This window comes from Felis catus, chromosome E3, assembly GCF_018350175.1.
Source record: "Felis catus isolate Fca126 chromosome E3, F.catus_Fca126_mat1.0, whole genome shotgun sequence".
NCBI classification, from domain to species: Eukaryota; Metazoa; Chordata; class Mammalia; order Carnivora; family Felidae; genus Felis; species Felis catus.
The window spans coordinates 33,472,390-33,482,949 of NC_058383.1; the positions used below are offsets into that span (position 1 = coordinate 33,472,390).

The 10,560-nt window shown below is 49.2% G+C and overlaps 1 long non-coding RNA gene across 1 annotated transcript; it reads left to right on the plus strand.

Moving 5' to 3' along the window:
• The first annotated feature begins 116 nt into the window (after positions 1-116).
• On the plus strand, positions 117-10,205 carry LOC123382527. Its single transcript, XR_006591010.1, has 3 exons — positions 117-249; positions 7,006-9,678; positions 9,835-10,205. It is a non-coding gene; the product is annotated as an uncharacterized LOC123382527 (long non-coding RNA).
• Positions 10,206-10,560: the final 355 nt, after the last annotated feature.

Consider the following 10,560-nt stretch of genomic DNA (forward strand, 5'->3'; position numbering starts at 1 on the left):
GAGAGTGCAGGAGATGTGGCGCCCACGTGAAAGTATTGAGTGCTATTACCGAAAGAGAAGGGAATGGACCCAAGCGTCTAGACCGCAGCAGTCACGATTCCAGCGGACACTCGATCCAGTGGATCAAAACTCGTTGATCCCGACAAGAACCAAAGACGCCCCGAAACCACCTGCCGCGGAGAAGGGTAGACTTACTGACTCCGTGCGACGAGGGAGCGCACACCCCGTGGGCAGTCATGAAGTAGCTCGGTAAAGGGGTGTTGGGAGCGGGTCACAGTGGGACTTGGGCTCGTGTTAAGCGATTTGGGGGAAGAGTTCAGCGAAGCCGGGCTTTGCTCTGGATTGGATACCGTCAGGAAGTGGGAGTATTTTATGATTATTGTAATTCGTCTCCTCTAGAAGGTGGCAAGAGCAAACCACGCCTGAAGCTGGGATTGGTATAGAAAACCAGTCACTCGTGGTAGCCCGGAAAAGGAATCGTTTGGTCCTGTTTGTGGCTTGGACAACGCTTATGTTCCGGCTGTGTTTAGACAAGATTGCAAAGCGAGCTTGTTTTTGTCTTGACCCATCACAGAGACGACCCTTTTCTGTTTTAATGTATTTATCTTATCGACCTGTGATTGACATATAGCATTGTGTAAGTTTAAGGTGTGCCTGTTGGTTTGATACATTTATTTACTGCAGGGCAAAGACCACGTCAGCTTAGCTAACAGCTCCATCGGGATCCCATAATTACCATTTCTTTTTTGTGGTGAGAACAATGAAGATCTGGTCTCGTAGCAACTTTGAAGTTTACAATGCAGTATTGTTAATTGTAACCCTATCCTGGGTGTTACTCTCCAGAACTTATTTACATACTAGTTGAAAGTTCTCACACCAATCAGAGTGGCTAAAATGAACAAACCAGGAGACTGTAGATGCTGGCGAGGATGTGGAGAATCGGGAGCCCTCTTGCACTGTTGGTGGGAATGCAAACTGGTGCCGCCGCTCTGGAAAACAGTGTGGAGGTTCCTCAAAAAATTAAAAATAGATCTACCCTATGACCCAGCAATAGCACTTCTAGGAATTGACCCAAGGGATACAGGAGTGCTGATGCATAGGGGCACTTGTACCCCAATGTTTCTAGCAAGACTTTCAACAATAGCCAAATTGTGGAAAGAGCCTAAATGTCCATCAACTGACGAATGGATAAAGAAATTGTGGTTTATATACAAAATGGAATACTATGTGGCAACGAGAAAGAATGAAATATGGCCCTTTGTAGCAACATGGATGGAACTGGAGAGTTATGTTAAGTGAAATAAGTCATACAGAGAAAGACAGATACCGTATGTTTTCACTCTTATGTGGATCCTGAGAAACTTAACAGAAGATCATGGGGGAGGGGAAGGAAAGAAAAAAAAAAAAAAGGTTAGAGAGGGAGGGAGCCAAAACATAAGAGACTCTTAAAAACTGAGAACAAACTGAGTAATGATTAATGGGGGGTGGGAAGGAGGGGAGGGTGGGTGATGGGTGTTGGGGAGGGCACCTGTTGGGATGAGCACTGGGTGATGTATGGAAACCAATTTGACAATAAATTTCATATTTTAAATAAATAAATAAATAAATATAAATTTAAATTTTAAAAAATTGAAAAAAAAAGTTTGCACCTTTAAACTGCATCTCCCCAGGGTCCCCACCCTCCAGCTCCCAGTGGCCACCATTCTGTGCTGTTTTTACAAGTCACAGAGGGCCTTTTCTGGTGTTGATGTTCTGTGAAGGTCATGCTCACGAGAGCACACCAGGGTCCAGCTGTGAGTGCCAAGCCAGCTCTTAGCAACACCATGCTTTTGCTCATAGTACCGGCACAGGACGCATCCTTCCAGGCCAGGATGTCAGGGACTGCTCTTCTCCTTTTCGGAACTGACACAAGAAGGGTCAAGCCGCTTGCCCCGAATCACAAAGCTGGAGCTATGATACAGGTCAAGACAGTGTGCCTCTAGAGTATGTGATTTAAAGTACACATTGCCTGGGGCGCCTGGGTGGCTCATTCAGTTAAATGTCTGACTTCAGCTCAGGTCATGATCTCATGGTTCATGGGTTTGAGCCCCGCATCGAGCTCTGTGCTGACAGCTCGGAGCCTGGAGCCTGCTTTGGATTCTGTGTCTCCCTCTCTCTCTGCCCCTCCCCCACTTGCACTCTGTCTCTCTCTCTTTCAAAAATAAATAAACATTTTTTAAAAATTTATAAATAAAGTACACATTGCCTTGGGGCACATGGGTGGCTCAGTTAAGCATCCGACTCTTGGTTTCAGCTCAGGTCATGATCTCACATTCATGAGTTCAAACCCCGTGTTGGGCTGTGTGCTGAGAGCACTGGAACCTGCTTCTCTCTCTCTCTCTCTCTCTCTCTCTCTCTCTCTCTCTCTCTCTCTATCTGCCCCTGTCCTGCATGCTCTCTCAATCTCTCTCTGTCTTTCTCTCTCTGTCTCCCTCCCTCCCCCCCCTCAAATAAATAAACTTAAAAAAACAATGAAACTACACATTGTCTTGCCTCACTTTCTTGACATTGCAGGGCTCCAACCACTATGAAAGAAGGAGAGAAACATTCATTTTCGGAACATCTACTCTTGCCAGGCACTGACATAGATCCTTTAAACTCCTTAAAATCACCCACCCTTGTGTTAGTTTCTCAGGGCCGCCGTAACAAAGCATCCCAAACTGGGTAGCTTCAAACAATAGAAATTTAGTCCCCCATGATCCTAGAGGCCAGAAATCAGAAATTACAGTGTTATCAGGGGCGGGCACCCTCTGAAACAGCCCTAGAAGCTCAAAACACTCGAATCTCTGCTTCTGTCTTCACATGGCCATGTCACCTTGTGTCCTCTATGTGTCATCTCCTCTTATAAGGACACCAGTCACTGGACGAAGGGACCACCCTACCCCAGCATGACCTCATCTGAACTAAAACTCCATCTGCGAAGCCCTTCTTTCTGAATAAGGCCACATTCTCCAGTACCGGGGGTTAGGACCTCAACAGATCTTTTGGAGGGACATAACTTTAACTTGTAACAACCCGTAAAGAATGCTCTTCATTTTACAGAATCAGATTGTGAGTCTCAGAGAGGTTTGGGAACTTGGACAAGGTCACACGGCTAGGACATAGCAGACCCAGGATTCAAGCCCCAAGACTTTGACTCCTTTCCCGCCCCCTCAAAATCTCAGAAAATCATAGCCCTGGAAGTCAGATGTGGCGGGGACAGAAGGCAGGGAGGCACTACCTTCCAAGAGCCAAAAAGCCTGTTTTGCTTCCCTTTGTTTCTTCAGAGTTTCCCTGAAGGAGAACAGCAGCGCCCAGAAGGCAGCAAGCCAGAAAAGACACGCCTCAGTGCAGAAGACTCCTCAGTCACCAGCGTGGCCCCCAAGCTGTCCAGGAAGGAAGCAGTCGTAGCAAACTGACGTTGACAAACTGCCCGCTTGCTTTTCTGAAGATTCCCAGAGCTCCCATTTTCCACACTTCTATGATTCAATTAGGAATCCCGAAATGTGTAAATCTTGGCATTCTTACTGCTTCATAAAAGAAACAAAGTATAAAATGCAGGCACATTTCCTTAAATCTTAGCGGGTTTGTTTCCTTTGGGTCCAGATATGACAGCCAAGGTTTTATAATCCTTTCTCTGACGATGACAGATACCGCCCCTGCAGACGGCTCCAGAGGAGGCCATGGCGTCGACATGGGGGAGTCCCAGGATTCCAGGGAGAGGGCCCGGAGAATCAGCGTAATTATTGTTACTGTTATAATAATGACCTCCTTCGGTGTCCTTCCCTATCTCTCACATTCCTCCTCAGCTCCGGCCTCCCCTCTCCTGCCCCTCTCGCAGCCACCACGGCCAAACTCAACAAAACCCCATTTATTCCGTTGCTTTCCTGCCTGCAGAGATGGGTCCCAAAGGCCTGTCCCGCCCTGCACTACACCTAGACTGATGGGGAAAGGCAGCCAAGATCAAAAGCTCAGCGAAAAAGAAGAGAGCAAAGGAAGGCTTGAAATGTAACAGAGCCAGGTGCCTGCCTTCTGACCCCTCCGTTGCCCCCCCCCCCCCCCCCCCGCCATGGCCATGAGCCTCTTGGAACTTCCGTTTTCTCATCTCTGGGGCACCTGCCTTACGACCTTCAGTGAGATCATCCACCTGGCACTCGACGCCAGCTCCCTTCCCCCGCTGACCAAAAACCAAAGTGTGGAATCATGACAGCCAAGAGGCAAACTCAGCCCGTGCAGTTCGTCTCCACCCTGGCAGCCGGCCCACTGCCCACATCCATTCTCTCTCCTGACTGGAAACAGATGACTCACGCGGGGAGGACGAGGTTGGAGGTGCAGAGCACGGTTAGACGGCCTGGCCTCTGCTGGATCCCTCAGGCTTTGTGAAGGGCCAGCGCATGGACACCGGGCCACGAACATGTGCTTCGACCCCTGCTTCTAGAAGGCCTGACCTCCCGAAGAGTTCTCATTTGGTACCATGTGGCGGTGAGGAGCCACCTCGCCTGTGTTCAAATCCCAGTGCCACGACTTACAGGCTGTGGGACCAGAGCAAGTCACATGGCTTCTCTGAGCCCTCGTCGGGCAGATGAGGACAGGAGAGTCCGTCGTTAGAGCTGTGCTAATATGGCAGCCACCAGCCAAACATGGATGTTATTAAATGTTAATCCGCTAAAATTAAAGAAAGTTTGAAGTTCTGTCCTTCAGATCCATGAGCCACATCTTAAGTGCCCAGTGACCACGTGTGGCTAGTGGCTACCATATTGGACAGAGCAGACATATAGCATATTTTCCTCATTGCGGAAAGTTCTGTTGGGCAGCACCGACTTAGAGGTTATGTGAGGATTAGATGCCTCAGTGAATGTACTGTGCTTAGCACCATGCCTAGCAGACAGGGCACAAGGCTATTCTAGCATTTCATTCCCTGCAACGTGGTGGCATTGCTCCCATTTAGCAGATGAGAAAGCTGAGGCACCTTGGAATGACCATAACCTCCTCAAGCTGTCACAGCCAGTAAGCAGGAAAGCCAGATTTAAACTCTCACTGGAGTGACTTCAAGAACAGGTGTGTTTTCCATGGTGCAAGGGGTCCCTGTGCGATGGGAAGAGAGAGCCTCAGAAGCAAAGAGAGCACAGTGCACTGAGCCCCGGGGAACAGAAAGTCCGCCCCACTCCCCCGCCCCTGAGAGTGTGGCCTCAGTTGTAGGACCCGCCCCTTCTCTAAGCCTCCGTGCCCTCTTCTGTACAGCAGCGTGCTTTGCGGGTAAAGGGAGACACACATTCCGAGCACAGAGTAGTAGGTCCCCAAGAAGCAGCTTTTGAATATGAATAACGACCACCAAGGACTGAATTTGAAGTGCAGCCTTCAGATCTGGCCCTTCCCGAGAGAGCCCACTTGCCTCCTTGGCTTTCCGTAGGAATCGCAAAGTTGTTGGGTCTGCACTCTGGGAAGCAGGAAAGCGCATTGCCTCTCGGAGGAGCTGACGTGTGGCCCTTTAATTTGTTAATCTTTGCAAATCAGAGTTCCAGACCTCTGCGAGGGTGCAGAACCGTCAGTGCTCTATGCAGAAACAATCAATTCCTTGATTAAAATCTGACAGCTTAATTAATGAGTGCTTAATAGCTCAACCTTAATTATACTCTACATCATTATTTGATAGTATTCCCAGATTTCCCACGTGGCTGCACACACATGTCTTTTATCAACTGATTACAAATGCCTGAACTTGACCCCCATACTCGGGAAAACGTCGCGGGCATGAAAGACTTCATTAACACTAACGCCGACCTCACCAAGGCCTCGCTCGCAATTGAGAATTCTCTGATTTCAAAGTTCTTTGAGATCCACCGGAAAGAATTCACTGCATGGCGGTATTCTCTTCTCAGCTCGATACATTTGCAAGTTTTATTAAGTATTAAATATCTCTGGAGCTTACTTTCACCTGGAAAAAATAAATAAATAACCCAGAGAGTGGGTTGGCTTCTAAACTAGATGAGAATCACTGGAATTCTTTGAGCGTGATGGCAGTTCCAAAGGGCACCATATAAGCAAAGAAGCCATAAGGACCTGGGTGTGAATCTTTGATAGTGTCGGGTGGGTTTTTTTCATAGGTCCTTTTGTTTTCATGATGTATAATTGATATATAATATTCTGTTAACTTCAGATATATAATAATAATGTTAACAACGTAATGATTCGATAAAACTTTGAGCTGTGTGACCTTGGCCGGGGCCCTCTACCTCTCGTCTTCCGTTTTGTAAGTTTTGTAAATTGAGCCTCATTGTTTGTGAAATGGTATTCACAATACCTGATCCTTTGGATGTTGATGTGAGGGTCAGGGGGTCGGAAAGGTGTCTGCCACGTGGTAAATGCTTGATCAACGCCCTGTGTTAAACCATCCACTAATGCAGAACTATGCTTTGTCCTGTTGCCCATGGAGACCACTCAGTGGGAGGAGGAGGTCATACCTCTGCATCTGGGGACTTGTGGGGAATGATCCGGAGGAATGGCTAGCAGAGTTGATAACACCATTGTGGTCTGCCAAATTAGCCACCTCCTCCATAGATCTGTCTTGGGGGCTTTGTGGGGAATGACAGAAGTTCCCAGAACCACCTCACGAGCTGTAGCCTGGCCTAGAGAAGGCCTTCACTTTGAGTTGAGATACAAGCCTGTAATCACGGCTTTGTGTAGGGTGGCTTTAAGCAGATCCCTTTCTCTTGGAGACTTTGTTTCCTTATTTGTAAAAGAGACTAGCCCTGTTTTTCCAAAGACCTGCTCCTGCTACAGAGTCACCTGGGTTGTTCAGTTAAATTGAAATATAATGTGTGTATACACTTACACACACACACACACATTCATACCCCAGGTAACAACTATTTTGTCATAGTAATTTTTTTTTATATATATATACTGATGGCTGGGCCCTCAGCCCCACAGACATTGATTCAGTGGGTCTGAAGGGACTTCAGAGAATCCGTTTCTTACATTTTCCAGGGACGTCTGGTGGGCAGCCATGTTGGGGCACAAGCAGGGTGGCCAGCCTCCAGTTGGCCACCCACCCGGAAGCCGGAAACCGTCATTCTGGTTCTCGTCGTGGGACAGGAGGTGCACACCATCCCCGCTTTGCCCTCAGCGCACAGAACCTGCCGAGCGAGTGAGACCAGGAAGTGAGCTGAGCTGCTGGAGGAGACGGAGCACGATCCCCAGACCGCTCCCCGGGCTCTGTGACTAGACAGCTCTCTCGAGTCCGGTCAGCTGCCATTCCCGGTCACTCTTGACATTAACCATACTGGTAATCGGCATGAGGGAAACTCCACCCAACACGATGGCCGTTACCAGAAATCAAATTGCGCTCCTCGGTAGAGGATTTTTTTTTTATCCCCGATATTATTTCCCATTAATTTTGAAAAGCATTTTTGCTGGATTTTTCTTCCATTATTTTCCCAGCATGGACCTAATCGTGACCGAAAAGTACTTTAAAGATCCCATTAACTTTATCTAATGGAAATCCCCACAGTATCTCAATTGCCGAAGGTCTTTTTTATTCGAGAGTTAACCTTGGGGAGCCGTTAGGTGTTCTTTGGGCCACGCGTGCACAGAGGACCGGGGAAATCTTTCATTTCTGCCTCCTTGGAGAGCTTGGCACGCTTGGCCAAGTATGGAACTACTCATTCCTAATTTGCTTCTCCCGGTGAATATTGATTTGACTCCTGTTGTGTGGGACACATGCACATCAGCGCCCAGCCACGTGGGGCACCGAGGCTTTTGGTTAATATTCAGCTGTGAGCAGTCTGCCCGCGTAATTTTCTGTTTTGCTTGTTCCACCTGTTGTTCCCCCAGATGTCTTTGTTAAGAACGTTTTGTTACAGAAGAGTCTTTGCCGTGGCTGGTGCAGGAGGCTGGGCTATGTCGCCCGTGCTCTGCTGGGTATCTGTGAAGTCCCATGGAGGGCAAGCTAGCAGAGGCAGAAAAGGGGGTGCTTGCTCACTGGGAACGGGGCGCATTCCAGTGCCTCTCCACGGCAGACCTGTCTGGGTTTGTGCTTCTGATGGATTTGCCCTTTTGTGCTTTTGCACTGGTGCTCAGGGATAGCTGACGTCCCTCTTTCTCCTTCTTGGCATTCTCCATATTCACTAGGCAGCTGTCCACGCTGTACGTGGGAGAGAACCCTGTTCTGAGCAGGATCTGTGGTGCCAAGAGCCTCCTAGTCCTTTGATTCACCCGGACGTTTGTGAATATAATTGACAGGACCGTTCTATTTTAAGAATCTAGGAACGTATAAGGGTGCCTGGGTGGCTCAATCACTTGAGCATCCGACTCTTGATTTCGGCTCAGGTCATGATCGATCCCAGGGTTGAGGAACTGAGCCCGTATCGGACTCTGAGTGGAGCCTACATAATATTCTCTCTCTCTCTTTCTCTCTCTGCCCTTCTGCCCCCAATTGTTCACACTTGTGGCGCTCACTCTCTCCCTCTCTCTAAAATAAAAGAAGAATCCAGGAATATATAAAAAGAAGACAAGATCCTTAAAGGCAAACAAGTTTGATGGGGGGGGGGAGAAGGTGTCCCTTGGATATTTGTTTATCCCCCTCTTTCCTGTTAATAGCCAAGGCTCTCATGATGGTTGAGTTGGAGGGTGGTGCAAGGGCTTTACAAAAGGTGTCACATGAGACACCCCCCCGGTGCTACTGGGAGGGCATCCAGAAACCAGCAAGTGTTCTAAGATTCCACAAGCCAGACAGGACTCCCACCTTGTTTCATCACTAGGGACCCCAGGGAGCCTGTACTCGGGGCGGGGGGGGGGGGCGGGGGGACAGACAGGGAATCCAAGTGGAGGCAGCCTACAGTGCTGTGCGCATTTCTAAAAGCGGAGCAAACCAGATGCTGACGGCACAGGCAGGAAACAGGCAGCAAAGTCAGATGGGCGTCAGCAATTGGAGAGGAAGCAGGAGACACAGCAGCACATGGGAACCCCCTCTTCTGATCGGGACCGGGGAAGTAGGACGAGTCTTAGATGCCAGGCCAGGCCTGCCCGAGACAAAAAGTCTCCAGCTGGGGTAGAATGACAGACCATCCGACGTTGCCCAAGATAGAGTGATTTCTTAGGCTGCAGGGCCTTCCATTTAAAAACCAGGAAAGTCCGCCAGAAAACTGGGATGAGTTGGTCACTCTCGGTCACAGACACGGTTTAACAGTTCCCCAAGCATGGACTTTAATGTCAGGCACAGGTTTGGGATGAGCACTGGGTGTTGTATGGAAACCAATTTGACAATAAACTTCATATATTTAATGAATGAATGAATGAATGAATGAATAAATAAATAAAGTCAGGCACAGGGATTTGAATCCCAGCTGCACTAGCTCAGTGACCTTGGGCAGGCGACTTCACCTCCCCCTGCCTGTAGCACGGGACCAGCTAAGATGCCTCCTTCCCGGGCTGCAGGAGGATAAAGATTAACAATGCAAGCAAAGTGTGCAGCCCAGGGCCCAGAGCAAGTGAGCACCAGGTGGGCTTTTATTCTCGTCGTTCTGAAAAAGCGAGATACCGGGGCACATATCGACACCTACCAAGCTAGAAGGGAAGAACCAAGCCAAATGTGGGGGTGCAGCAGGACAGCGGGAAACAGGGAAATCAAAAGGCTGTGAAAGTCTGGAGCAGATGACAAAGGTCAGAGAAGCCCCTGTGGGGCGGGAGGGGGTGGAGGCGGGTGGGGGGGGGGGTGGGGAGGCTGCCATAGGAGGAAGTGGGACAGTGATGGGGCGAGACTCAGGGTTAATCTCTCATACTCCGTGCTATGGCCGTAATGTGCCCTGTGTTCAACAGCTCCGGGCTCCCACTCGATGGAGAAGGAAGACTCTTGAGTCTGGAAGGAGGAAATGGACCCCCATAAGCCGCCCGCAACCTGGAGGCATCACCCACCCTCCTCTTTGACCTTCCGGGGGAGCACTTCCCCCAGAGCCTGATGATGGCTGCCTAGAAACTGACTGGCCAGCAGAGTCTTCTATGGACAAAGATAGTCACGCTGGAAAGAGAGAAGGAGCTGAAGGAATAGCTTGGAGCGGGAGGTATAAGGATGTTAAACAAAAAAATTTTTTTTAACATTTACTCATTTTTGAAAGACGGAGACAGAGTGCGAGTGGGGGAGGGGCAGAGAGACAGGGAGACACAGAATCTGAAGCAGGCTGCAGGCTCCGAGCTGTCAGCAACAGAGCCGGACTCAGGGCCCGGACCCACGAACCGTGAGATCATGACCTGAGCCGAAGTCGGACACTTAGCTGACTGAGCCACCCAGGCGCCCCAAAGGATGTTTTAAACAGAACATACCTCGGTGGCAGAAATAAAAAATACTATTACATGAGAAGTATTTGCAGTCTCCTGTCTCTTCTCCTCTTCCCCCGCCTCTGACCTTTTATAGAGAGAGTTCTTTCCTCCAGGGTCGGTTCTTGGATGGATAAAGTTTATTCATGTGTTCAAAGGGCAGAGTGGAAGAGAAACCTTCGAAAGGCCGAGTTGAGGGGCACCTGGGTGGCTCAGTCGGTTGGGCGGCCG